This window comes from Pleurodeles waltl, chromosome 10 (assembly GCF_031143425.1).
Source record: "Pleurodeles waltl isolate 20211129_DDA chromosome 10, aPleWal1.hap1.20221129, whole genome shotgun sequence".
NCBI classification, from domain to species: domain Eukaryota; kingdom Metazoa; phylum Chordata; class Amphibia; order Caudata; family Salamandridae; genus Pleurodeles; species Pleurodeles waltl.
In genome coordinates this window covers 329,300,813-329,327,760 of record NC_090449.1, presented here as the reverse complement: position 1 = coordinate 329,327,760, position 26,948 = coordinate 329,300,813, and the positions used below count along the sequence as shown (strand labels likewise).

The 26,948-nt window shown below is 48.0% G+C and overlaps 10 non-coding genes across 10 annotated transcripts; all 10 read right to left on the bottom strand.

Moving 5' to 3' along the window:
- Positions 1-9,192: 9,192 nt before the first annotated feature.
- TRNAP-UGG (transfer RNA proline (anticodon UGG)) lies at positions 9,193-9,264 on the bottom strand. Its single transcript has one exon. It is a non-coding gene; the product is annotated as a tRNA-Pro (tRNA).
- A 3,447-nt stretch (positions 9,265-12,711) lies between these two features.
- Positions 12,712-12,783, bottom strand: TRNAP-UGG (transfer RNA proline (anticodon UGG)). The gene has a single exon. It is a non-coding gene; the product is annotated as a tRNA-Pro (tRNA).
- A 2,940-nt stretch (positions 12,784-15,723) lies between these two features.
- TRNAV-UAC (transfer RNA valine (anticodon UAC)) lies at positions 15,724-15,796 on the bottom strand. Its single transcript has one exon. It is a non-coding gene; the product is annotated as a tRNA-Val (tRNA).
- A 444-nt stretch (positions 15,797-16,240) lies between these two features.
- Positions 16,241-16,312, bottom strand: TRNAP-UGG (transfer RNA proline (anticodon UGG)). The gene has a single exon. It is a non-coding gene; the product is annotated as a tRNA-Pro (tRNA).
- A 3,457-nt stretch (positions 16,313-19,769) lies between these two features.
- Positions 19,770-19,841, bottom strand: TRNAP-UGG (transfer RNA proline (anticodon UGG)). Its single transcript has one exon. It is a non-coding gene; the product is annotated as a tRNA-Pro (tRNA).
- A 2,940-nt stretch (positions 19,842-22,781) lies between these two features.
- TRNAV-UAC (transfer RNA valine (anticodon UAC)) lies at positions 22,782-22,854 on the bottom strand. Its single transcript has one exon. It is a non-coding gene; the product is annotated as a tRNA-Val (tRNA).
- Positions 22,855-23,298: 444 nt separating this feature from the next.
- Positions 23,299-23,370, bottom strand: TRNAP-UGG (transfer RNA proline (anticodon UGG)). Its single transcript has one exon. It is a non-coding gene; the product is annotated as a tRNA-Pro (tRNA).
- Positions 23,371-24,716: 1,346 nt separating this feature from the next.
- Positions 24,717-24,789, bottom strand: TRNAF-AAA (transfer RNA phenylalanine (anticodon AAA)). The gene has a single exon. It is a non-coding gene; the product is annotated as a tRNA-Phe (tRNA).
- A 1,521-nt stretch (positions 24,790-26,310) lies between these two features.
- On the bottom strand, positions 26,311-26,383 carry TRNAV-UAC (transfer RNA valine (anticodon UAC)). The gene has a single exon. It is a non-coding gene; the product is annotated as a tRNA-Val (tRNA).
- A 444-nt stretch (positions 26,384-26,827) lies between these two features.
- On the bottom strand, positions 26,828-26,899 carry TRNAP-UGG (transfer RNA proline (anticodon UGG)). The gene has a single exon. It is a non-coding gene; the product is annotated as a tRNA-Pro (tRNA).
- Positions 26,900-26,948: the final 49 nt, after the last annotated feature.

The following is a 26,948-nucleotide window of genomic DNA, read 5'->3' as shown; positions in this document are numbered from 1 at the left end:
AAACACAAAAGCAGACACTGCCCATTGTTTCTGCCCGGTCCCAAACCGGGGACCTTTCGCGTGTTAGGCAAACGTGATAACCACTACACTACAGAAACAAGCATGAGGGCTTGACTGAAGGAACAAAATTCCCCTCATATGTTTGCCCGATTGCCTCTATACTTGATCAGCAGTTGCTCGCAAAGCGAGGAGTAAGTGTGAAAATTGCAGCGTTGTCAGCCAGCAAGCGTACACTCAGATGTACTGAAAAGTCACAGCTGCGGGTAGAGACAAATATCTGATGCCTAAATGCCTGAAACCAGAGCCTGTGAAAGCATCACACAGAGCACACTGAAAGCAAGCAGGAAGGAAGCCAAGGCATGGTGATCCTTTTTTTCTCCTGAGGCTAAAAATATTTTGCACAACAATGCTTTGAGTGGAATGAGGAATCTTCAAGCTTTGTGTATTTTGAGTAAAATTTGTGTGTTTTCTGCTAAAAAGGGTGTGTTGGGGATTTGGACCCGGACACCAACGAGCGAGGGCACAGAAGCACCACTGCTCAGACCCTGCTCCTAGGGTTGAGGGCAGAGAGTGGGCGAATACATCGCAAGGCAAGAAACTGCACATGGTTCTCTCTTCTGCAATATGACTAGAGTCATTTCCATGGTCGTCATCGAACATGACATAAAAAGCCTCTATCCTTTAGACCTTTTGGACCATAATTACAAGAGGATGACTGAGTGAGACGCTCTGCCAAATTTGGCAGCCTCGCACTCAGTCATTTTCAAAATGCAGGGAAGCGCCGTATTTAGTAGAATACAGCGCACCCCTGTGCTTCCCTCTGCGCCAGCTCTAAATTAGCTGCCGAGCGCCAACGCAGCCATCCTTGCGCCATGGTACAAGGATGGCTGCGTTGAGGGGGAAATTGTTTTTGTTCAGGAAGGCACACCTTCCTGCACAACAGAAATCTTCAGTGGCGATATGTTCGTGCAGCACACATAGAAAGAGCAAAAATGAGGAGAAATGAAAACATTTCTGCTCGTTTCTCCACTATAACGACACCCATTGTATGGCGCTTGGATTTTGGCGCTGCCACAGATTTACAAAAACTCGTAAAACTGGAGCAGCATCAAAATGCTATGGTGTTGCAGTGGCCCACCCAGAGCAACACCCATTGCACGCCCCTTCCAGGGAAAGGGCTGCGTGTGAAGGGGCCGTATTTGCAAGGTGGTGTTAAGCCACAAAACGTGGTTGAACGGCGTCTTGTAAATACGGCACAGTACATAGTGCCACCGGGGCGTCACTAAAGATGATGTGCCGGTGGCGATAGGGCCTTGTAAGTCTGGCCCTTTCTTTGCTCAAGGTGTATGTTCTTGGTGAAGGTAGGAAAGCCATTTTCGCTCTCATACCTTCCTTCCTTGGCTGGCTTGACCACAGTAGGCCCAGGCTTCAATGGAAAGGTCAAAAAGGGAGCAACTGACTGACGTAAGGTGTATCGTCTTCTCTTGGTGAGTTGAGACCGATGCCCTTGGAGCGTAGTACCTCACGATGGTGAGGGATAGACACAGCCTCTTTAATTTCAATTTACCTGTCAGGTGAGGTGGTAAATGCAAATAATGTGATAAAGCACAGCAACTTGCTGTTTCTGGCTGGCCTCGAACCAGGGACCTTTCGCGTGTAAGGCGAACGTGATAACCACTGCACTACAGAAACAGACATGCTTGCTTACTTGCTTCATGTGGCTATGCATTGGACTGGAACCACTACACTGGAAACAGACACACCTGCTTTCTTTAAGTGGCTATGCTTTGGACTGGAATGCAATGACTAAGGGACAATATTCATGACGCTCAAAGCTGAGCCTTTCTGACAGGATCTCTTCCTTTGGAAGAAAGGAACTGGGATCACTTTCATTCCAAGAGGTGATTTCAAAAATAGCCCTGCAATTACTTTGGAGAAGCACTGTGCATTTCATGTTCCAACGAGAAGTGCTGCTCCAACACAAAAAAGCAGTTAGAAAGAAATCCTGCACTCCTTCATCATGCCGAACTGCCTCGACACCAGTAGAAAGCATGCAATGCATTCCACCATGGCATCTTACAAGAGTGGAAAGCAGAAATACTCCTGTTTAAAAACAGATCGAACCTATGAAGGCACGGGCTCGTCCGGGATTTGAACCCGGGACCTCTCACACCCAAATCGAGAATCATACCCCTAGACAAACGAGCCTGCTGCTGCAAAAGACTTTCAAACATCTTCTGAAGTGTCTTTGAGAAAAAGCAGGGCCACTTGGAGACTCTCCTTCTAAGCGTGTCATAGCAATTGATGTTTTGTGCAAAGTGTTTTTTTTTGCCTCTAGCAAGGCAAGAGGTAGTCAAGAAGCCCTCTGCTAGCAAGCTGAACTGTGGCGCTGATGAGAAAAGCAGACCCTTTCTGGTAGTTGTACGCCTCCGCAGGACCTGGGCCCTTGCACCGTAGACTTCCAGACCAGAAGCACTGAAGGGCCTGCCATCTCTTGCGCCTGAGCCAGAGGAGCATGCCTCTTGTATTCAAGCACACTTGCTCGCTCAGTGCTTGATCAGGCTCGATCAGGCGAGATTTATATGAGTGCCTCACAGGCCTGAAACACTCACCTGGGAGACGCGGGGTGGCTGAATTCCCAGAATGGCCTTCGATAGGAAAATCACCTCCTTTCCTCCCGACTCATTTCAGAATTGGGTGAAAATCGCAAGACAGTGTTCAGGGGTGCATGGGTACTGACTACTCCCAGCTGCCTCTCTGTCTTCTTCATGTTAATTTCAAGTCACAAGGAGGGACCATTGCCATTCTGCTCCGCCCACCTAACCAGGAAACCCAGGTTGAGCTTGTCTGCCAGTTGTTGTTGCAGGGGCAGTGCCTTCTCTGCCCAAAAGTGGCAGGAGAGCCTCACTTCAAACGATGGAATCAACTGCTTAAGTAGAAACCAGCATGGTAGTTACAGTGATAAGGTGCAGCTCTAACAGAATGCGTGACTGAGAAGCCCCTTCCAGAAATACATGGAATGCTGATTGAGGGCACAGCCGGAGGGTTGGTGGATTTCTTTTCATATGCTACAGCAGCTTGCAAAGATAGTGTTGTGGGGAGCTGGCTGTGCAAGCAGAGGAAGATTTAAGGGCAGAAAATAGACCTATCAGAAGTGGGATTTGAACCCACAACTACATGAGCAAACCAGGATGCTTAGCTTAACTGAAGATCAAGCTCTCTTGAGGCTGCTGCCTTAGACCACTCGGCCATCCTGACAGCTGAGTCTGTGTTTAGGTCTGACTCCTCAGTCTGCACTTGTCGATGCTGCCGCTTGCAATGTTCCTATCAAGGTGACAGGTTTAAAGGCCCCACAATATAACATGGCCAAGAAAAAAAAAAGTAAAAAACAGAATAAGAAACCAGGCACATGCACGACTACGCAAAGATGCGGATACCTTTTTACCGGCCTGCAATAGTAATACAAGTTTTACACAGGTCACAAGTTTTTAAAGGCCATCCCTGAGTGAGACTAAGCTTTTAGGGAGCAAACACAAAAGCAGACACTGCCCATTGTTTCTGCCCGGTCCCAAACCGGGGACCTTTCGCGTGTTAGGCGAACGTGATAACCACTACACTACAGAAACAAGCATGAGGGCTTGACTGAAGGAACAAAATTCCCCTCATATGTTTGCCCGATTGCCTCTATACTTGATCAGTAGTTGCTCGCAAGGCGAGGAGTAAGTGTGAAAATTGCATCGTTGTCAGCCAGCAAGCGTACACTCAGATGTACTGAAAAGTCACAGCTGAAGGTAGAGACAAATATCTGATGCCTAAATGCCTGAAACCAGAGCCTGTGAAAGCATCACACAGAGCACACTGAAAGCAAGCAGGAAGGAAGCCAAGGCATGGTGATCCTTTTTTTCTCCTGAGGCTAAAAATATTTTGCACAACAATGCTTTGAGTGGAATGAGGAATCTTCAAGCTTTGTGTATTTTGAGTAAAATTTTTGTGTTTTCTGCTAAAAAGGGTGTGTTGGGGATTTGGACCCGGACACTAACGAGCGAGGGCACAGAAGCACCACTGCTCAGACCCTGCTCCTAGGGTTGAGGGCAGAGAGTGGGCGAATACATCGCAAGGCAAGAAAATGCACATGGTTCTCTCTTCTGCAATATGACTAGAGTCATTTCCATGGTCGTCATCGAACATGACATAAAAAGCCTCTATCCTTTAGACCTTTTGGACCATAATTACAAGAGGATGACTGAGTGAGACGCTCTGCCAAATTTGGCAGCCTCGCACTCAGTCATTTTCAAAATGCAGGGAAGCGCCGTATTTAGTAGAATACAGCGCACCCCTGTGCTTCCCTCTGCGCCAGCTCTAAATTAGCTGCCGAGCGCCAACGCAGCCATCCTTGCGCCATGGTACAAGGATGGCTGCGTTGAGGGGGAAATTGTTTTTGTTCAGGAAGGCACACCTTCCTGCACAACAGAAATCTTCAGTGGCGATATGTTCGTGCAGCACACATAGAAAGAGCAAAAATGAGGAGAAATGAAAACATTTCTGCTCGTTTCTCCACTATAACGACACCCATTGTATGGCGCTTGGATTTTGGCGCTGCCACAGATTTACAAAAACTCGTAAAACTGGAGCAGCATCAAAATGCTATGGTGTTGCAGTGGCCCACCCAGAGCAACACCCATTGCACGCCCCTTCCAGGGAAAGGGCTGCGTGTGAAGGGGCCGTATTTGCAAGGTGGTGTTAAGCCACAAAACGTGGTTGAACGGCGTCTTGTAAATACGGCACAGTACATAGTGCCACCGGGGCGTCACTAAAGATGATGTGCCGGTGGCGATAGGGCCTTGTAAGTCTGGCCCTTTCTTTGCTCAAGGTGTATGTTCTTGGTGAAGGTAGGAAAGCCATTTTCGCTCTCATACCTTCCTTCCTTGGCTGGCTTGACCACAGTAGGCCCAGGCTTCAATGGAAAGGTCAAAAAGGGAGCAACTGACTGCCGTAAGGTGTATCGTCTTCTCTTGGTGAGTTGAGACCAATGCCCTTGGAGCGTAGTACCTCACGATGGTGAGGGATTGACACAGCCTCTTTAATTTCAATTTACCTGTCAGGTGAGGTGGTAAATGCAAATAATGTGATAAAGCACAGCAACTTGCTGTTTCCTGCTGGCCTCGAACCAGGGACCTTTCGCGTGTAAGGCGAACGTGATAACCACTACACTACAGAAACAGACATGCTTGCTTAATTGCTTCATGTGGCTATGCATTGGACTGGAACCACTACACTGGAAACAGACACACCTGCTTTCTTTATGTGGCTATGCTTTGGACTGGAATGCAAGGACTAAGGGACAATATTCATGACGCTCAAAGCTGAGCCTTTCTGACAGGATCTCTTCCTTTGGAAGAAAGGAACTGGGATCACTTTCATTCCAAGAGGTGATTTCAAAACCAGCCCTGCAATTACTTTGGAGAAGCACTGTGCATTTCATGTTCCAATGAGAAGTGCTGCTCCAACACAAAAAAGCAGTTAGAAAGAAATCCCGCACTCCTTCATCATGCCGAACTGCCTCGACACCAGTAGAAAGCATGCAATGCATTCCACCATGGCATCTTACAAGAGTGGAAAGCAGAAATACTCCTGTTTAAAAACAGATCGAACCTATGAAGGCACGGGCTCGTCCGGGATTTGAACCCGGGACCTCTCACACCCAAATCGAGAATCATACCCCTAGACAAACGAGCCTGCTGCTGCAAAAGACTTTCAAACATCTTCTGAAGTGTCTTTGAGAAAAAGCAGGGCCACTTGGAGACTCTCCTTCTAAGCGTGTCATAGCAATTGATGTTTTGTGCAAAGTGTTTTTTTTTGCCTCTAGCAAGGCAAGAGGTAGTCAAGAAGCCCTCTGCTAGCAAGCTGAACTGTGGCGCTGATGAGAAAAGCAGACCCTTTCTGGTAGTTGTACGCCTCCGCAGGACCTGGGCCCTTGCACCGTAGACTTCCAGACCAGAAGCACTGAAGGGCCTGCCATCTCTTGCGCCTGAGCCAGAGGAGCATGCCTCTTGTATTCAAGCACACTTGCTCGCTCAGTGCTTGATCAGGCTCGATCAGGCGAGATTTATATGAGTGCCTCACAGGCCTGAAACACTCACCTGGGAGACGCGGGGTGGCTGCATTCCCAGAATGGCCTTCGATAGGAAAATCACCTCCTTTCCTCCCGACTCATTTCAGAATTGGGTGAAAATCGCAAGACAGTGTTCAGGGGTGCATGGGTACTGACTACTCCCAGCTGCCTCTCTGTCTTCTTCATGTTAATTTCAAGTCACAAGGAGGGACCATTGCCATTCTGCTCCGCCCACCTAACCAGGAAACCCAGGTTGAGCTTGTCTGCCAGTTGTTGTTGCAGGGGCAGTGCCTTCTCTGCCCAAAAGTGGCAGGAGAGCCTCACTTCAAACGATGGAATCAACTGCTTAAGTAGAAACCAGCATGGTAGTTACAGTGATAAGGTGCAGCTCTAACAGAATGCGTGACTGAGAAGCCCCTTCCAGAAATACATGGAATGCTGATTGAGGGCACAGCCGGAGGGTTGGTGGATTTCTTTTCATATGCTACAGCAGCTTGCAAAGATAGTGTTGTGGGGAGCTGGCTGTGCAAGCAGAGGAAGATTTAAGGGCAGAAAATAGACCTATCAGAAGTGGGATTTGAACCCACAACTACATGAGCAAACCAGGATGCTTAGCTTAACTGAAGATCAAGCTCTCTTGAGGCTGCTGCCTTAGACCACTCGGCCATCCTGACAGCTGAGTCTGTGTTTAGGTCTGACTCCTCAGTCTGCACTTGTCGATGCTGCCGCTTGCAATGTTCCTATCAAGGTGACAGGTTTAAAGGCCCCACAATATAACATGGCCAAGAAAAAAAAAAGTAAAAAACAGAATAAGAAACCAGGCACATGCACGACTACGCAAAGATGCGGATACCTTTTTACCGGCCTGCAATAGTAATACAAGTTTTACACAGGTCACAAGTTTTTAAAGGCCATCCCTGAGTGAGACTAAGCTTTTAGGGAGCAAACACAAAAGCAGACACTGCCCATTGTTTCTGCCCGGTCCCAAACCGGGGACCTTTCGCGTGTTAGGCGAACGTGATAACCACTACACTACAGAAACAAGCATGAGGGCTTGACTGAAGGAACAAAATTCCCCTCATATGTTTGCCCGATTGCCTCTATACTTGATCAGTAGTTGCTCGCAAGGCGAGGAGTAAGTGTGAAAATTGCATCGTTGTCAGCCAGCAAGCGTACACTCAGATGTACTGAAAAGTCACAGCTGGAGGTAGAGACAAATATCTGATGCCTAAATGCCTGAAACCAGAGCCTGTGAAAGCATCACACAGAGCACACTGAAAGCAAGCAGGAAGGAAGCCAAGGCATGGTGATCCTTTTTTTCTCCTGAGGCTAAAAATATTTTGCACAACAATGCTTTGAGTGGAATGAGGAATCTTCAAGCTTTGTGTATTTTGAGTAAAATTTTTGTGTTTTCTGCTAAAAAGGGTGTGTTGGGGATTTGGACCCGGACACTAACGAGCGAGGGCACAGAAGCACCACTGCTCAGACCCTGCTCCTAGGGTTGAGGGCAGAGAGTGGGCGAATACATCGCAAGGCAAGAAAATGCACATGGTTCTCTCTTCTGCAATATGACTAGAGTCATTTCCATGGTCGTCATCGAACATGACATAAAAAGCCTCTATCCTTTAGACCTTTTGGACCATAATTACAAGAGGATGACTGAGTGAGACGCTCTGCCAAATTTGGCAGCCTCGCACTCAGTCATTTTCAAAATGCAGGGAAGCGCCGTATTTAGTAGAATACAGCGCACCCCTGTGCTTCCCTCTTCGCCAGCTCTAAATTAGCTGCCGAGCGCCAACGCAGCCATCCTTGCGCCATGGTACAAGGATGGCTGCGTTGAGGGGGAAATTGTTTTTGTTCAGGAAGGCACACCTTCCTGCACAACAGAAATCTTCAGTGGCGATATGTTCGTGCAGCACACATAGAAAGAGCTAAAATGAGGAGAAATGAAAACATTTCTGCTCGTTTCTCCACTATAACGACACCCATTGTATGGCGCTTGGATTTTGGCGCTGCCACAGATTTACAAAAACTCGTAAAACTGGAGCAGCATCAAAATGCTATGGTGTTGCAGTGGCCCACCCAGAGCAACACCCATTGCACGCCCCTTCCAGGGAAAGGGCTGCGTGTGAAGGGGCCGTATTTGCAAGGTGGTGTTAAGCCACAAAACGTGGTTGAACGGCGTCTTGTAAATACGGCACAGTACATAGTGCCACCGGGGCGTCACTAAAGATGATGTGCCGGTGGCGATAGGGCCTTGTAAGTCTGGCCCTTTCTTTGCTCAAGGTGTATGTTCTTGGTGAAGGTAGGAAAGCCATTTTCGCTCTCATACCTTCCTTCCTTGGCTGGCTTGACCACAGTAGGCCCAGGCTTCAATGGAAAGGTCAAAAAGGGAGCAACTGACTGCCGTAAGGTGTATCGTCTTCTCTTGGTGAGTTGAGACCAATGCCCTTGGAGCGTAGTACCTCACGATGGTGAGGGATTGACACAGCCTCTTTAATTTCAATTTACCTGTCAGGTGAGGTGGTAAATGCAAATAATGTGATAAAGCACAGCAACTTGCTGTTTCCTGCTGGCCTCGAACCAGGGACCTTTCGCGTGTAAGGCGAACGTGATAACCACTACACTACAGAAACAGACATGCTTGCTTAATTGCTTCATGTGGCTATGCATTGGACTGGAACCACTACACTGGAAACAGACACACCTGCTTTCTTTATGTGGCTATGCTTTGGACTGGAATGCAAGGACTAAGGGACAATATTCATGACGCTCAAAGCTGAGCCTTTCTGACAGGATCTCTTCCTTTGGAAGAAAGGAACTGGGATCACTTTCATTCCAAGAGGTGATTTCAAAACCAGCCCTGCAATTACTTTGGAGAAGCACTGTGCATTTCATGTTCCAACGAGAAGTGCTGCTCCAACACAAAAAAGCAGTTAGAAAGAAATCCCGCACTCCTTCATCATGCCGAACTGCCTCGACACCAGTAGAAAGCATGCAATGCATTCCACCATGGCATCTTACAAGAGTGGAAAGCAGAAATACTCCTGTTTAAAAACAGATCGAACCTATGAAGGCACGGGCTCGTCCGGGATTTGAACCCGGGACCTCTCACACCCAAAGCGAGAATCATACCCCTAGACCAACGAGCCTGCTGCTGCAAAAGCCTTTCAAACATCTTCTGAAGTGTCTTTGAGAAAAAGCAGGGCCACTTGGAGACTCTCCTTCTAAGCGTGCCATAGCAATTGATGTTTTGTGCCAAGCGTTTTTTTTTTGCCTCTAGCAAGGCAAGAGGTAGTCAAGAAGCCCTCTGCTAGCAAGCTGAACTGTGGCGCTGATGAGAAAAGCAGACCCTTTCTGGTATTTGTACGCCCTGGGCCCTTGCACCGTAGACTTCCAGACCAGAAGCACTGAAGGGCCTGCCATCTCTTGCGCCTGAGCCAGAGGAGCACGCCTCTTGTATTCAAGCACACTTGCTCGCTCAGTGCTTGATCAGGCTCGATCAGGCGAGATTTATATGAGTGCCTCACAGGCCTGAAACACTCACCTGGGAGACGCGGGGTGGCTGAATTCCCAGAATGGCCTTCGATAGGAAAATCACCTCCTTTCCTCCCGACTCATTTCAGAATTGGGTGAAAATCGCAAGACAGTGTTCAGGGGTGCATGGGTACTGCCTACTCCCAGCTGCCTCTCTGTCTTCTTCATGTTAATTTCAAGTCACAAGGAGGGACCATTGCCATTCTGCTCCGCCCACCTAACCTGGAAACCCAGGTTGAGCTTGTCTGCCTGTTGTTGTTGCAGGGGCAGTGCCTTCTCTGCCCAAAAGTGGCAGGAGAGCCTCACTTCAAACGATGGAATCAACTGCTTAAGTAGAAACCAGCATGGTAGTTACAGAGATAAGGTGCAGCTCTAACAGAATGCGTGACTGAGATGCCCCTTCCAGAAATACATGGAATGCTGATTGAGGGCCCAGCCGGAGGGTTGGTGGATTTCTTTTCATATGCTACAGCAGCTTGCAAAGATAGTGTTGTGGGGAGCTGGCTGTGCAAGCAGAGGAAGATTTAAGGGCAGAAAATAGACCTATCAGAAGTGGGATTTGAACCCACAACTACATGAGCAAACCAGGATGCTTAGCTTAACTGAAGATCAAGCTCTCTTGAGGCTGCTGCCTTAGACCACTCGGCCATCCTGACAGCTGAGTCTGTGTTTAGGTCTGACTCCTCAGTCTGCACTTGTCGATGCTGCCGCTTGCAATGTTCCTATCAAGGTGACAGGTTTAAAGGCCCCACAATATAACATGGCCAAGAAAAAAAAAAGTAAAAAACAGAATAAGAAACCAGGCACATGCACGACTACGCAAAGATGCGGATACCTTTTTACCGGCCTGCAATAGTAATACAAGTTTTACACAGGTCACAAGTTTTTAAAGGCCATCCCTGAGTGAGACTAAGCTTTTAGGGAGCAAACACAAAAGCAGACACTGCCCATTGTTTCTGCCCGGTCCCAAACCGGGGACCTTTCGCGTGTTAGGCGAACGTGATAACCACTACACTACAGAAACAAGCATGAGGGCTTGACTGAAGGAACAAAATTCCCCTCATATGTTTGCCCGATTGCCTCTATACTTGATCAGTAGTTGCTCGCAAGGCGAGGAGTAAGTGTGAAAATTGCATCGTTGTCAGCCAGCAAGCGTACACTCAGATGTACTGAAAAGTCACAGCTGCGGGTAGAGACAAATATCTGATGCCTAAATGCCTGAAACCAGAGCCTGTGAAAGCATCACACAGAGCACACTGAAAGCAAGCAGGAAGGAAGCCAAGGCATGGTGATCCTTTTTTTCTCCTGAGGCAAAAAATATTTTGCACAACAATGCTTTGAGTGGAATGAGGAATCTTCAAGCTTTGTGTATTTTGAGTAAAATTTTTGTGTTTTCTGCTAAAAAGGGTGTGTTGGGGATTTGGACCCGGACACTAACGAGCGAGGGCACAGAAGCACCACTGCTCAGACCCTGCTCCTAGGGTTGAGGGCAGAGAGTGGGCGAATACATCGCAAGGCAAGAAAATGCACATGGTTCTCTCTTCTGCAATATGACTAGAGTCATTTCCATGGTCGTCATCGAACATGACATAAAAAGCCTCTATCCTTTAGACCTTTTGGACCATAATTACAAGAGGATGACTGAGTGAGACGCTCTGCCAAATTTGGCAGCCTCGCACTCAGTCATTTTCAAAATGCAGGGAAGCGCCGTATTTAGTAGAATACAGCGCACCCCTGTGCTTCCCTCTGCGCCAGCTCTAAATTAGCTGCCGAGCGCCAACGCAGCCATCCTTGCGCCATGGTACAAGGATGGCTGCGTTGAGGGGGAAATTGTTTTTGTTCAGGAAGGCACACCTTCCTGCACAACAGAAATCTTCAGTGGCGATATGTTCGTGCAGCACACATAGAAAGAGCAAAAATGAGGAGAAATGAAAACATTTCTGCTCGTTTCTCCACTATAACGACACCCATTGTATGGCGCTTGGATTTTGGCGCTGCCACAGATTTACAAAAACTCGTAAAACTGGAGCAGCATCAAAATGCTATGGTGTTGCAGTGGCCCACCCAGAGCAACACCCATTGCACGCCCCTTCCAGGGAAAGGGCTGCGTGTGAAGGGGCCGTATTTGCAAGGTGGTGTTAAGCCACAAAACGTGGTTGAACGGCGTCTTGTAAATACGGCACAGTACATAGTGCCACCGGGGCGTCACTAAAGATGATGTGCCGGTGGCGATAGGGCCTTGTAAGTCTGGCCCTTTCTTTGCTCAAGGTGTATGTTCTTGGTGAAGGTAGGAAAGCCATTTTCGCTCTCATACCTTCCTTCCTTGGCTGGCTTGACCACAGTAGGCCCAGGCTTCAATGGAAAGGTCAAAAAGGGAGCAACTGACTGCCGTAAGGTGTATCGTCTTCTCTTGGTGAGTTGAGACCAATGCCCTTGGAGCGTAGTACCTCACGATGGTGAGGGATTGACACAGCCTCTTTAATTTCAATTTACCTGTCAGGTGAGGTGGTAAATGCAAATAATGTGATAAAGCACAGCAACTTGCTGTTTCCTGCTGGCCTCGAACCAGGGACCTTTCGCGTGTAAGGCGAACGTGATAACCACTACACTACAGAAACAGACATGCTTGCTTAATTGCTTCATGTGGCTATGCATTGGACTGGAACCACTACACTGGAAACAGACACACCTGCTTTCTTTATGTGGCTATGCTTTGGACTGGAATGCAAGGACTAAGGGACAATATTCATGACGCTCAAAGCTGAGCCTTTCTGACAGGATCTCTTCCTTTGGAAGAAAGGAACTGGGATCACTTTCATTCCAAGAGGTGATTTCAAAACCAGCCCTGCAATTACTTTGGAGAAGCACTGTGCATTTCATGTTCCAACGAGAAGTGCTGCTCCAACACAAAAAAGCAGTTAGAAAGAAATCCCGCACTCCTTCATCATGCCGAACTGCCTCGACACCAGTAGAAAGCATGCAATGCATTCCACCATGGCATCTTACAAGAGTGGAAAGCAGAAATACTCCTGTTTAAAAACAGATCGAACCTATGAAGGCACAGGCTCGTCCGGGATTTGAACCCGGGACCTCTCACACCCAAAGCGAGAATCATACCCCTAGACCAACTAGCCTGCTGCTGCAAAAGCCTTTCAAACATCTTCTGAAGTGTCTTTGAGAAAAAGCAGGGCCACTTGGAGACTCTCCTTCTAAGCGTGCCATAGCAATTGATGTTTTGTGCCAAGGGTTTTTTTTTTGCCTCTAGCAAGGCAAGAGGTAGTCAAGAAGCCCTCTGCTAGCAAGCTGAACTGTGGCGCTGATGAGAAAAGCAGACCCTTTCTGGTAGTTGTACGCCTCCGCAGGACCTGGGCCCTTGCACCGTAGACTTCCAGACCAGAAGCACTGAAGGGCCTGCCATCTCCTGCGCCTGAGCCAGAGGAGCACGCCTCTTGTATTCAAGCACACTTGCTCGCTCAGTGCTTGATCAGGCTCGATCAGGCGAGATTTATATGAGTGCCTCACAGGCCTGAAACACTCACCTGGGAGACGCGGGGTGGCTGAATTCCCAGAATGGCCTTCGATAGGAAAATCACCTCCTTTCCTCCCGACTCATTTCAGAATTGGGTGAAAATCGCAAGACAGTGTTCAGGGGTGCATGGGTACTGCCTACTCCCAGCTGCCTCTCTGTCTTCTTCATGTTAATTTCAAGTCACAAGGAGGGACCATTGCCATTCTGCTCCGCCCACCTAACCAGGAAACCCAGGTTGAGCTTGTCTGCCAGTTGTTGTTGCAGGGGCAGTGCCTTCTCTGCCCAAAAGTGGCAGGAGAGCCTCACTTCAAACGATGGAATCAACTGCTTAAGTAGAAACCAGCATGGTAGTTACAGTGATAAGGTGCAGCTCTAACAGAATGCGTGACTGAGAAGCCCCTTCCAGAAATACATGGAATGCTGATTGAGGGCACAGCCGGAGGGTTGGTGGATTTCTTTTCATATGCTACAGCAGCTTGCAAAGATAGTGTTGTGGGGAGCTGGCTGTGCAAGCAGAGGAAGATTTAAGGGCAGAAAATAGACCTATCAGAAGTGGGATTTGAACCCACAACAACATGAGCAAACCAGGATGCTTAGCTTAACTGAAGATAAAGCTCTCTTGAGGCTGCTGCCTTAGACCACTCGGCCATCCTGACAGCTGAGTCTGTGTTTAGGTCTGACTCCTCAGTCTGCACTTGTCGATGCTGCCGCTTGCAATGTTCCTATCAAGGTGACAGGTTTAAAGGCCCCACAATATAACATGGCCAAGAAAAAAAAAAGTAAAAAACAGAATAAGAAACCAGGCACATGCACGACTACGCAAAGATGCGGATACCTTTTTACCGGCCTGCAATAGTAATACAAGTTTTACACAGGTCACAAGTTTTTAAAGGCCATCCCTGAGTGAGACTAAGCTTTTAGGGAGCAAACACAAAAGCAGACACTGCCCATTGTTTCTGCCCAGTCCCAAACCGGGGACCTTTTGCGTGTTAGGCGAACATGATAACCACTACACTACAGAAACAAGCATGAGGGCTTGACTGAAGGAACAAAATTCCCCTCATATGTTTGCCCGATTGCCTCTATACTTGATCAGTAGTTGCTCGCAAGGCGAGGAGTAAGTGTGAAAATTGCATCGTTGTCAGCCAGCAAGCGTACACTCAGATGTACTGAAAAGTCACAGCTGCGGGTAGAGACAAATATCTGATGCCTAAATGCCTGAAACCAGAGCCTGTGAAAGCATCACACAGAGCACACTGAAAGCAAGCAGGAAGGAAGCCAAGGCATGGTGATCCTTTTTTTCTCCTGAGGCTAAAAATATTTTGCACAACAATGCTTTGAGTGGAATGAGGAATCTTCAAGCTTTGTGTATTTTGAGTAAAATTTTTGTGTTTTCTACTAAAAAGGGTGTGTTGGGGATTTGGACCCGGACACTAACGAGCGAGGGCACAGAAGCACCACTGCTCAGACCCTGCTCCTAGGGTTGAGGGCAGAGAGTGGGCGAATACATCGCAAGGCAAGAAAATGCACATGGTTCTCTCTTCTGCAATATGACTAGAGTCATTTCCATGGTCGTCATCGAACATGACATAAAAAGCCTCTATCCTTTAGACCTTTTGGACCATAATTACAAGAGGATGACTGAGTGAGACGCTCTGCCAAATTTGGCAGCCTCGCACTCAGTCATTTTCAAAATGCAGGGAAGCGCCGTATTTAGTAGAATACAGCGCACCCCTGTGCTTCCCTCTGCGCCAGCTCTAAATTAGCTGCCGAGCGCCAACGCAGCCATCCTTGCGCCATGGTACAAGGATGGCTGCGTTGAGGGGGAAATTGTTTTTGTTCAGGAAGGCACACCTTCCTGCACAACAGAAATCTTCAGTGGCGATATGTTCGTGCAGCACACATAGAAAGAGCAAAAATGAGGAGAAATGAAAACATTTCTGCTCGTTTCTCCACTATAACGACACCCATTGTATGGCGCTTGGATTTTGGCGCTGCCACAGATTTACAAAAACTCGTAAAACTGGAGCAGCATCAAAATGCTATGGTGTTGCAGTGGCCCACCCAGAGCAACACCCATTGCACGCCCCTTCCAGGGAAAGGGCTGCGTGTGAAGGGGCCGTATTTGCAAGGTGGTGTTAAGCCACAAAACGTGGTTGAACGGCGTCTTGTAAATACGGCACAGTACATAGTGCCACCGGGGCGTCACTAAAGATGATGTGCCGGTGGCGATAGGGCCTTGTAAGTCTGGCCCTTTCTTTGCTCAAGGTGTATGTTCTTGGTGAAGGTAGGAAAGCCATTTTCGCTCTCATACCTTCCTTCCTTGGCTGGCTTGACCACAGTAGGCCCAGGCTTCAATGGAAAGGTCAAAAAGGGAGCAACTGACTGCCGTAAGGTGTATCGTCTTCTCTTGGTGAGTTGAGACCAATGCCCTTGGAGCGTAGTACCTCACGATGGTGAGGGATTGACACAGCCTCTTTAATTTCAATTTACCTGTCAGGTGAGGTGGTAAATGCAAATAATGTGATAAAGCACAGCAACTTGCTGTTTCTGGCTGGCCTCGAACCAGGGACCTTTCGCGTGTAAGGCGAAAGTGATAACCACTACACTACAGAAACAGACATGCTTGCTTAATTGCTTCATGTGGCTATGCATTGGACTGGAACCACTACACTGGAAACAGACACACCTGCTTTCTTTATGTGGCTATGCTTTGGACTGGAATGCAAGGACTAAGGGACAATATTCATGACGCTCAAAGCTGAGCCTTTCTGACAGGATCTCTTCCTTTGGAAGAAAGGAACTGGGATCACTTTCATTCCAAGAGGTGATTTCAAAACCAGCCCTGCAATTACTTTGGAGAAGCACTGTGCATTTCATGTTCCAACGAGAAGTGCTGCTCCAACACAAAAAAGCAGTTAGAAAGAAATCCCGCACTCCTTCATCATGCCGAACTGCCTCGACACCAGTAGAAAGCATGCAATGCATTCCACCATGGCATCTTACAAGAGTGGAAAGCAGAAATACTCCTGTTTAAAAACAGATCGAACCTATGAAGGCACGGGCTCGTCCGGGATTTGAACCCGGGACCTCTCACACCCAAAGCGAGAATCATACCCCTAGACCAACGAGCCTGCTGCTGCAAAAGCCTTTCAAACATCTTCTGAAGTGTCTTTGAGAAAAAGCAGGGCCACTTGGAGACTCTCCTTCTAAGCGTGCCATAGCAATTGATGTTTTGTGCCAAGCGTTTTTTTTTTGCCTCTAGCAAGGCAAGAGGTAGTCAAGAAGCCCTCTGCTAGCAAGCTGAACTGTGGCGCTGATGAGAAAAGCAGACCCTTTCTGGTAGTTGTACGCCTCCGCAGGACCTGGGCCCTTGCACCGTAGACTTCCAGACCAGAAGCACTGAAGGGCCTGCCATCTCTTGCGCCTGAGCCAGAGGAGCACGCCTCTTGTATTCAAGCACACTTGCTCGCTCAGTGCTTGATCAGGCTCGATCAGGCGAGATTTATATGAGTGCCTCACAGGCCTGAAACACTCACCTGGGAGACGCGGGGTGGCTGAATTCCCAGAATGGCCTTCGATAGGAAAATCACCTCCTTTCCTCCCGACTCATTTCAGAATTGGGTGAAAATCGCAAGACAGTGTTCAGGGGTGCATGGGTACTGCCTACTCCCAGCTGCCTCTCTGTCTTCTTCATGTTAATTTCAAGTCACAAGGAGGGACCATTGCCATTCTGCTCCGCCCACCTAACCTGGAAACCCAGGTTGAGCTTGTCTGCCTGTTGTTGTTGCAGGGGCAGTGCCTTCTCTGCCCAAAAGTGGCAGGAGAGCCTCACTTCAAACGATGGAATCAACTGCTTAAGTAGAAACCAGCATGGTAGTTACAGAGATAAGGTGCAGCTCTAACAGAATGCGTGACTGAGATGCCCCTTCCAGAAATACATGGAATGCTGATTGAGGGCCCAGCCGGAGGGTTGGTGGATTTCTTTTCATATGCTACAGCAGCTTGCAAAGATAGTGTTGTGGGGAGCTGGCTGTGCAAGCAGAGGAAGATTTAAGGGCAGAAAATAGACCTATCAGAAGTGGGATTTGAACCCACAACTACATGAGCAAACCAGGATGCTTAGCTTAACTGAAGATCAAGCTCTCTTGAGGCTGCTGCCTTAGACCACTCGGCCATCCTGACAGCTGAGTCTGTGTTTAGGTCTGACTCCTCAGTCTGCACTTGTCGATGCTGCCGCTTGCAATGTTCCTATCAAGGTGACAGGTTTAAAGGCCCCACAATATAACATGGCCAAGAAAAAAAAAAGTAAAAAACAGAATAAGAAACCAGGCACATGCACGACCACGCAAAGATGCGGATACCTTTTTACCGGCCTGCAATAGTAATACAAGTTTTACACAGGTCACAAGTTTTTAAAGGCCATCCCTGAGTGAGACTAAGCTTTTAGGGAGCAAACACAAAAGCAGACACTGCCCATTGTTTCTGCCCGGTCCCAAACCGGGGACCTTTTGCGTGTTAGGCGAACGTGATAACCACTACACTACAGAAACAAGCATGAGGGCTTGACTGAAGGAACAAAATTCCCCTCATATGTTTGCCCGATTGCCTCTATACTTGATCAGTAGTTGCTCGCAAGGCGAGGAGTAAGTGTGAAAATTGCATCGTTGTCAGCCAGCAAGCGTACACTCAGATGTACTGAAAAGTCACAGCTGCGGGTAGAGACAAATATCTGATGCCTAAATGCCTGAAACCAGAGCCTGTGAAAGCATCACACAGAGCACACTGAAAGCAAGCAGGAAGGAAGCCAAGGCATGGTGATCCTTTTTTTCTCCTGAGGCTAAAAATATTTTGCACAACAATGCTTTGAGTGGAATGGGGAATCTTCAAGCTTTGTGTATTTTGAGTAAAATTTTTGTGTTTTCTGCTAAAAAGGGTGTGTTGGGGATTTGGACCCGGACACTAACGAGCGAGGGCACAGAAGCACCACTGCTCAGACCCTGCTCCTAGGGTTGAGGGCAGAGAGTGGGCGAATACATCGCAAGGCAAGAAAATGCACATGGTTCTCTCTTCTGCAATATGACTAGAGTCATTTCCATGGTCGTCATCGAACATGACATAAAAAGCCTCTATCCTTTAGACCTTTTGGACCATAATTACAAGAGGATGACTGAGTGAGACGCTCTGCCAAATTTGGCAGCCTCGCACTCAGTCATTTTCAAAATGCAGGGAAGCGCCGTATTTAGTAGAATACAGCGCACCCCTGTGCTTCCCTCTGCGCCAGCTCTAAATTAGCTGCCGAGCGCCAACGCAGCCATCCTTGCGCCATGGTACAAGGATGGCTGCGTTGAGGGGGAAATTGTTTTTGTTCAGGAAGGCACACCTTCCTGCACAACAGAAATCTTCAGTGGCGATATGTTCGTGCAGCACACATAGAAAGAGCAAAAATGAGGAGAAATGAAAACATTTCTGCTCGTTTCTCCACTATAACGACACCCATTGTATGGCGCTTGGATTTTGGCGCTGCCACAGATTTACAAAAACTCGTAAAACTGGAGCAGCATCAAAATGCTATGGTGTTGCAGTGGCCCACCCAGAGCAACACCCATTGCACGCCCCTTCCAGTGAAAGGGCTGCGTGTGAAGGGGCCGTATTTGCAAGGTGGTGTTAAGCCACAAAACGTGGTTGAACGGCGTCTTGTAAATACGGCACAGTACATAGTGCCACCGGGGCGTCACTAAAGATGATGTGCCGGTGGCGATAGGGCCTTGTAAGTCTGGCCCTTTCTTTGCTCAAGGTGTATGTTCTTGGTGAAGGTAGGAAAGCCATTTTCGCTCTCATACCTTCCTTCCTTGGCTGGCTTGACCACAGTAGGCCCAGGCTTCAATGGAAAGGTCAAAAAGGGAGCAACTGACTGCCGTAAGGTGTATCGTCTTCTCTTGGTGAGTTGAGACCAATGCCCTTGGAGCGTAGTACCTCACGATGGTGAGGGATTGACACAGCCTCTTTAATTTCAATTTACCTGTCAGGTGAGGTGGTAAATGCAAATAATGTGATAAAGCACAGCAACTTGCTGTTTCCTGCTGGCCTCGAACCAGGGACCTTTCGCGTGTAAGGCGAACGTGATAACCACTACACTACAGAAACAGACATGCTTGCTTAATTGCTTCATGTGGCTATGCATTGGACTGGAACCACTACACTGGAAACAGACACACCTGCTTTCTTTATGTGGCTATGCTTTGGACTGGAATGCAAGGACTAAGGGACAATATTCATGACGCTCAAAGCTGAGCCTTTCTGACAGGATCTCTTCCTTTGGAAGAAAGGAACTGGGATCACTTTCATTCCAAGAGGTGATTTCAAAACCAGCCCTGCAATTACTTTGGAGAAGCACTGTGCATTTCATGTTCCAACGAGAAGTGCTGCTCCAACACAAAAAAGCAGTTAGAAAGAAATCCCGCACTCCTTCATCATGCCGAACTGCCTCGACACCAGTAGAAAGCATGCAATGCATTCCACCATGGCATCTTACAAGAGTGGAAAGCAGAAATACTCCTGTTTAAAAACAGATCGAACCTATGAAGGCACAGGCTCGTCCGGGATTTGAACCCGGGACCTCTCACACCCAAAGCGAGAATCATACCCCTAGACCAACGAGCCTGCTGCTGCAAAAGCCTTTCAAACATCTTCTGAAGTGTCTTTGAGAAAAAGCAGGGCCACTTGGAGACTCTCCTTCTAAGCGTGCCATAGCAATTGATGTTTTGTGCCAAGGGTTTTTTTTTTGCCTCTAGCAAGGCAAGAGGTAGTCAAGAAGCCCTCTGCTAGCAAGCTGAACTGTGGCGCTGATGAGAAAAGCAGACCCTTTCTGGTAGTTGTACGCCTCCGCAGGACCTGGGCCCTTGCACCGTAGACTTCCAGACCAGAAGCACTGAAGGGCCTGCCATCTCCTGCGCCTGAGCCAGAGGAGCACGCCTCTTGTATTCAAGCACACTTGCTCGCTCAGTGCTTGATCAGGCTCGATCAGGCGAGATTTATATGAGTGCCTCACAGGCCTGAAACACTCACCTGGGAGACGCGGGGTGGCTGAATTCCCAGAATGGCCTTCAATAGGAAAATCACCTCCTTTCCTCCCGACTCATTTCAGAATTGGGTGAAAATCGCAAGACAGTGTTCAGGGGTGCATGGGTACTGCCTACTCCCAGCTGCCTCTCTGTCTTCTTCATGTTAATTTCAAGTCACAAGGAGGGACCATTGTCATTCTGCTCCGCCCACCTAACCAGGAAACCCAGGTTGAGCTTGTCTGCCAGTTGTTGTTGCAGGGGCAGTGCCTTCTCTGCCCAAAAGTGGCAGGAGAGCCTCACTTCAAACGATGGAATCAACTGCTTAAGTAGAAACCAGCATGGTAGTTACAGTGATAAGGTGCAGCTCTAACAGAATGCGTGACTGAGAAGCCCCTTCCAGAAATACATGGAATGCTGATTGAGGGCACAGCCGGAGGGTTGGTGGATTTCTTTTCATATGCTACAGCAGCTTGCAAAGATAGTGTTGTGGGGAGCTGGCTGTGCAAGCAGAGGAAGATTTAAGGGCAGAAAATAGACCTATCAGAAGTGGGATTTGAACCCACAACAACATGAGCAAACCAGGATGCTTAGCTTAACTGAAGATCAAGCTCTCTTGAGGCTGCTGCCTTAGACCACTCGGCCATCCTGACAGCTGAGTCTGTGTTTAGGTCTGACTCCTCAGTCTGCACTTGTCGATGCTGCCGCTTGCAATGTTCCTATCAAGGTGACAGGTTTAAAGGCCCCACAATATAACATGGCCAAGAAAAAAAAAAGAAAAAAACAGAATAAGAAACCAGGCACATGCACGACTACGCAAAGATGCGGATACCTTTTTACCGGCCTGCAATAGTAATACAAGTTTTACACAGGTCACAAGTTTTTAAAGGCCATCCCTGAGTGAGACTAAGCTTTTAGGGAGCAAACACAAAAGCAGACACTGCCCATTGTTTCTGCCCAGTCCCAAACCGGGGACCTTTTGCGTGTTAGGCGAACATGATAACCACTACACTACAGAAACAAGCATGAGGGCTTGACTGAAGGAACAAAATTCCCCTCATATGTTTGCCCGATTGCCTCTATACTTGATCAGTAGTTGCTCGCAAGGCGAGGAGTAAGTGTGAAAATTGCATCGTTGTCAGCCAGCAAGCGTACACTCAGATGTACTGAAAAGTCACAGCTGCGGGTAGAGACAAATATCTGATGCCTAAATGCCTGAAACCAGAGCCTGTGAAAGCATCACACAGAGCACACTGAAAGCAAGCAGGAAGGAAGCCAAGGCATGGTGATCCTTTTTTTCTCCTGAGGCTAAAAATATTTTGCACAACAATGCTTTGAGTGGAATGAGGAATCTTCAAGCTTTGTGTATTTTGAGTAAAATTTTTGTGTTTTCTACTAAAAAGGGTGTGTTGGGGATTTGGACCCGGACACTAACGAGCGAGGGCACAGAAGCACCACTGCTCAGACCCTGCTCCTAGGGTTGAGGGCAGAGAGTGGGCGAATACATCGCAAGGCAAGAAAATGCACATGGTTCTCTCTTCTGCAATATGACTAGAGTCATTTCCATGGTCGTCATCGAACATGACATAAAAAGCCTCTATCCTTTAGACCTTTTGGACCATAATTACAAGAGGATGACTGAGTGAGACGCTCTGCCAAATTTGGCAGCCTCGCACTCAGTCATTTTCAAAATGCAGGGAAGCGCCGTATTTAGTAGAATACAGCGCACCCCTGTGCTTCCCTCTGCGCCAGCTCTAAATTAGCTGCCGAGCGCCAACGCAGCCATCCTTGCGCCATGGTACAAGGATGGCTGCGTTGAGGGGGAAATTGTTTTTGTTCAGGAAGGCACACCTTCCTGCACAACAGAAATCTTCAGTGGCGATATGTTCGTGCAGCACACATAGAAAGAGCAAAAATGAGGAGAAATGAAAACATTTCTGCTCGTTTCTCCACTATAACGACACCCATTGTATGGCGCTTGGATTTTGGCGCTGCCACAGATTTACAAAAACTCGTAAAACTGGAGCAGCATCAAAATGCTATGGTGTTGCAGTGGCCCACCCAGAGCAACACCCATTGCACGCCCCTTCCAGGGAAAGGGCTGCGTGTGAAGGGGCCGTATTTGCAAGGTGGTGTTAAGCCACAAAACGTGGTTGAACGGCGTCTTGTAAATACGGCACAGTACATAGTGCCACCGGGGCGTCACTAAAGATGATGTGCCGGTGGCGATAGGGCCTTGTAAGTCTGGCCCTTTCTTTGCTCAAGGTGTATGTTCTTGGTGAAGGTAGGAAAGCCATTTTCGCTCTCATACCTTCCTTCCTTGGCTGGCTTGACCACAGTAGGCCCAGGCTTCAATGGAAAGGTCAAAAAGGGAGCAACTGACTGCCGTAAGGTGTATCGTCTTCTCTTGGTGAGTTGAGACCAATGCCCTTGGAGCGTAGTACCTCACGATGGTGAGGGATTGACACAGCCTCTTTAATTTCAATTTACCTGTCAGGTGAGGTGGTAAATGCAAATAATGTGATAAAGCACAGCAACTTGCTGTTTCTGGCTGGCCTCGAACCAGGGACCTTTCGCGTGTAAGGCGAAAGTGATAACCACTACACTACAGAAACAGACATGCTTGCTTAATTGCTTCATGTGGCTATGCATTGGACTGGAACCACTACACTGGAAACAGACACACCTGCTTTCTTTATGTGGCTATGCTTTGGACTGGAATGCAAGGACTAAGGGACAATATTCATGACGCTCAAAGCTGAGCCTTTCTGACAGGATCTCTTCCTTTGGAAGAAAGGAACTGGGATCACTTTCATTCCAAGAGGTGATTTCAAAACCAGCCCTGCAATTACTTTGGAGAAGCACTGTGCATTTCATGTTCCAACGAGAAGTGCTGCTCCAACACAAAAAAGCAGTTAGAAAGAAATCCCGCACTCCTTCATCATGCCGAACTGCCTCGACACCAGTAGAAAGCATGCAATGCATTCCACCATGGCATCTTACAAGAGTGGAAAGCAGAAATACTCCTGTTTAAAAACAGATCGAACCTATGAAGGCACGGGCTCGTCCGGGATTTGAACCCGGGACCTCTCACACCCAAAGCGAGAATCATACCCCTAGACCAACGAGCCTGCTGCTGCAAAAGCCTTTCAAACATCTTCTGAAGTGTCTTTGAGAAAAAGCAGGGCCACTTGGAGACTCTCCTTCTAAGCGTGCCATAGCAATTGATGTTTTGTGCCAAGCGTTTTTTTTTTGCCTCTAGCAAGGCAAGAGGTAGTCAAGAAGCCCTCTGCTAGCAAGCTGAACTGTGGCGCTGATGAGAAAAGCAGACCCTTTCTGGTAGTTGTACGCCTCCGCAGGACCTGGGCCCTTGCACCGTAGACTTCCAGACCAGAAGCACTGAAGGGCCTGCCATCTCTTGCGCCTGAGCCAGAGGAGCACGCCTCTTGTATTCAAGCACACTTGCTCGCTCAGTGCTTGATCAGGCTCGATCAGGCGAGATTTATATGAGTGCCTCACAGGCCTGAAACACTCACCTGGGAGACGCGGGGTGGCTGAATTCCCAGAATGGCCTTCGATAGGAAAATCACCTCCTTTCCTCCCGACTCATTTCAGAATTGGGTGAAAATCGCAAGACAGTGTTCAGGGGTGCATGGGTACTGCCTACTCCCAGCTGCCTCTCTGTCTTCTTCATGTTAATTTCAAGTCACAAGGAGGGACCATTGCCATTCTGCTCCGCCCACCTAACCTGGAAACCCAGGTTGAGCTTGTCTGCCTGTTGTTGTTGCAGGGGCAGTGCCTTCTCTGCCCAAAAGTGGCAGGAGAGCCTCACTTCAAACGATGGAATCAACTGCTTAAGGAGAAACCAGCATGGTAGTTACAGTGATAAGGTGCAGCTCTAACAGAAGGCGTGACTGAGATGCCCCTTCCAGAAATACATGGAATGCTGATTGAGGGCCCAGCCGGAGGGTCGGTGGATTTCTTTTCATATGCTACAGCAGCTTGCAAAGATAGTGTTGTGGGGAGCTGGCTGTGCAAGCAGAGGAAGATTTAAGGGCAGAAAATAGACCTATCAGAAGTGGGATTTGAACCCACAACTACATGAGCAAACCAGGATGCTTAGCTTAACTGAAGATCTAGCTCTCTTGAGGCTGCTGCCTTAGACCACTCGGCCATCCTGACAGCTGAGTCTGTGTTTAGGTCTGACTCCTCAGTCTGCACTTGTCGATGCTGCCGCTTGCAATGTTCCTATCAAGGTGACAGGTTTAAAGGCCCCACAATATAACATGGCCAAGAAAAAAAAAAGTAAAAAACAGAATAAGAAACCAGGCACATGCACGACTACGCAAAGATGCAGATAACTTTTTACCGGCCTGCAATAGTAATACAAGTTTTACACAGGTCACAAGTTTTTAAAGGCCATCCCTGAGTGAGACTAAGCTTTTAGGGAGCAAACACAAAAGCAGACACTGCCCATTGTTTCTGCCCGGTCTCAAACCAGGGACCTTTTGCGTTTTAGGCGAACGTGATAACCACTACACTACAGAAACAAGCATGAGGGCTTGACTGAAGGAGCAAAATTCCCCTCATATGTTTGCCCGATTGCCTCTATACTTGATCAGCAGTTGCTCGCAAAGCGAGGAGTAAGTGTGAAAATTGCGGCGTTGTCAGCCAGCAAGCGTACACTCAGATGTACTGAAAAGTTACAGCTGCGGGTAGAGACAAATATCTGATGCCTAAATGCCTGAAACCAGAGCCTGTGAAAGCATCACACAGAGCACACTGAAAGCAAGCAGGAAGGAAGCCAAGGCATGGTGATCCTTTTTTACTCCTGAGGCTAAAAATATTTAGCACAACAATGCTTTGAGTGGAATGAGGAATCTTCAAGCTTTGTGTATTTTGAGTAAAATTTGTGTGTTTTCTGCTAAAAAGGGTGTGTTGGGGATTTGGACCCGGACACCAACGAGCGAGGGCACAGAAGCACCAATGCTCAGACCCTGCTCCTAGGGTTGAGGGCAGAGAGTGGGCGAATACATCGCAAGGCAAGAAAATGCACATGGTTCTCTCTTCTGCAATATGACTAGAGTCATTTCCATGGTCGTCATCGAACATGACATAAAAAGCCTCTATCCTTTAGACCTTTTGGCACATAATTACAAGAGGATGACTGAGTGAGACGCTCTGCCAAATTTGGCAGCCTCGCACTCAGTCATTTTCAAAATGCAGGGAAGCGCCGTATTTAGTAGAATACAGCGCACCCCTGTGCTTCCCTCTGCGCCAGCTCTAAATTAGCTGCCGAGCGCCAACGCAGCCATCCTTGCGCCATGGTACAAGGATGGCTGCGTTGAGGGGGAAATTGTTTTTGTTCAGGAAGGCACACCTTCCTGCACAACAGAAATCTTCAGTGGCGATATGTTCGTGCAGCACACATAGAAAGAGCAAAAATGAGGAGAAATGAAAACATTTCTGCTCGTTTCTCCACTATAACGACACCCATTGTATGGCGCTTGGATTTTGGCGCTGCCACAGATTTACAAAAACTCGTAAAACTGGAGCAGCATCAAAATGCTATGGTGTTGCAGTGGCCCACCCAGAGCAACACCCATTGCACGCCCCTTCCAGGGAAAGGGCTGCGTGTGAAGGGGCCGTATTTGCAAGGTGGTGTTAAGCCACAAAACGTGGTTGAACGGCGTCTTGTAAATACGGCACAGTACATAGTGCCACCGGGGCGTCACTAAAGATGATGTGCCGGTGGCGATAGGGCCTTGTAAGTCTGGCCCTTTCTTTGCTCAAGGTGTATGTTCTTGGTGAAGGTAGGAAAGCCATTTTCGCTCTCATACCTTCCTTCCTTGGCTGGCTTGACCACAGTAGGCCCAGGCTTCAATGGAAAGGTCAAAAAGGGAGCAACTGACTGCCGTAAGGTGTATAGTCTTCTCTTGGTGAGTTGAGACCAATGCCCTTGGAGCGTAGTACCTCACGATGGTGAGGGATTGACACAGCCTCTTTAATTTCAATTTACCTGTCAGGTGAGGTGGTAAATGCAAATAATGTGATAAAGCACAGCAACTTGCTGTTTCTGGCTGGCCTCGAACCAGGGACCTTTCGCGTGTAAGGCGAAAGTGATAACCACTACACTACAGAAACAGACATGCTTGCTTAATTGCTTCATGTGGCTATGCATTGGACTGGAACCACTACACTGGAAACAGACACACCTGCTTTCTTTATGTGGCTATGCTTTGGACTGGAATGCAAGGACTAAGGGACAATATTCATGACGCTCAAAGCTGAGCCTTTCTGACAGGATCTCTTCCTTTGGAAGAAAGGAACTGGGATCACTTTCATTCCAAGAGGTGATTTCAAAACCAGCCCTGCAATTACTTTGGAGAAGCACTGTGCATTTCATGTTCCAACGAGAAGTGCTGCTCCAACACAAAAAAGCAGTTAGAAAGAAATCCCGCACTCCTTCATCATGCCGAACTGCCTCGACACCAGTAGAAAGCATGCAATGCATTCCACCATGGCATCTTACAAGAGTGGAAAGCAGAAATACTCCTGTTTAAAAACAGATCGAACCTATGAAGGCACGGGCTCGTCCGGGATTTGAACCCGGGACCTCTCACACCCAAAGCGAGAATCATACCCCTAGACCAACGAGCCTGCTGCTGCAAAAGCCTTTCAAACATCTTCTGAAGTGTCTTTGAGAAAA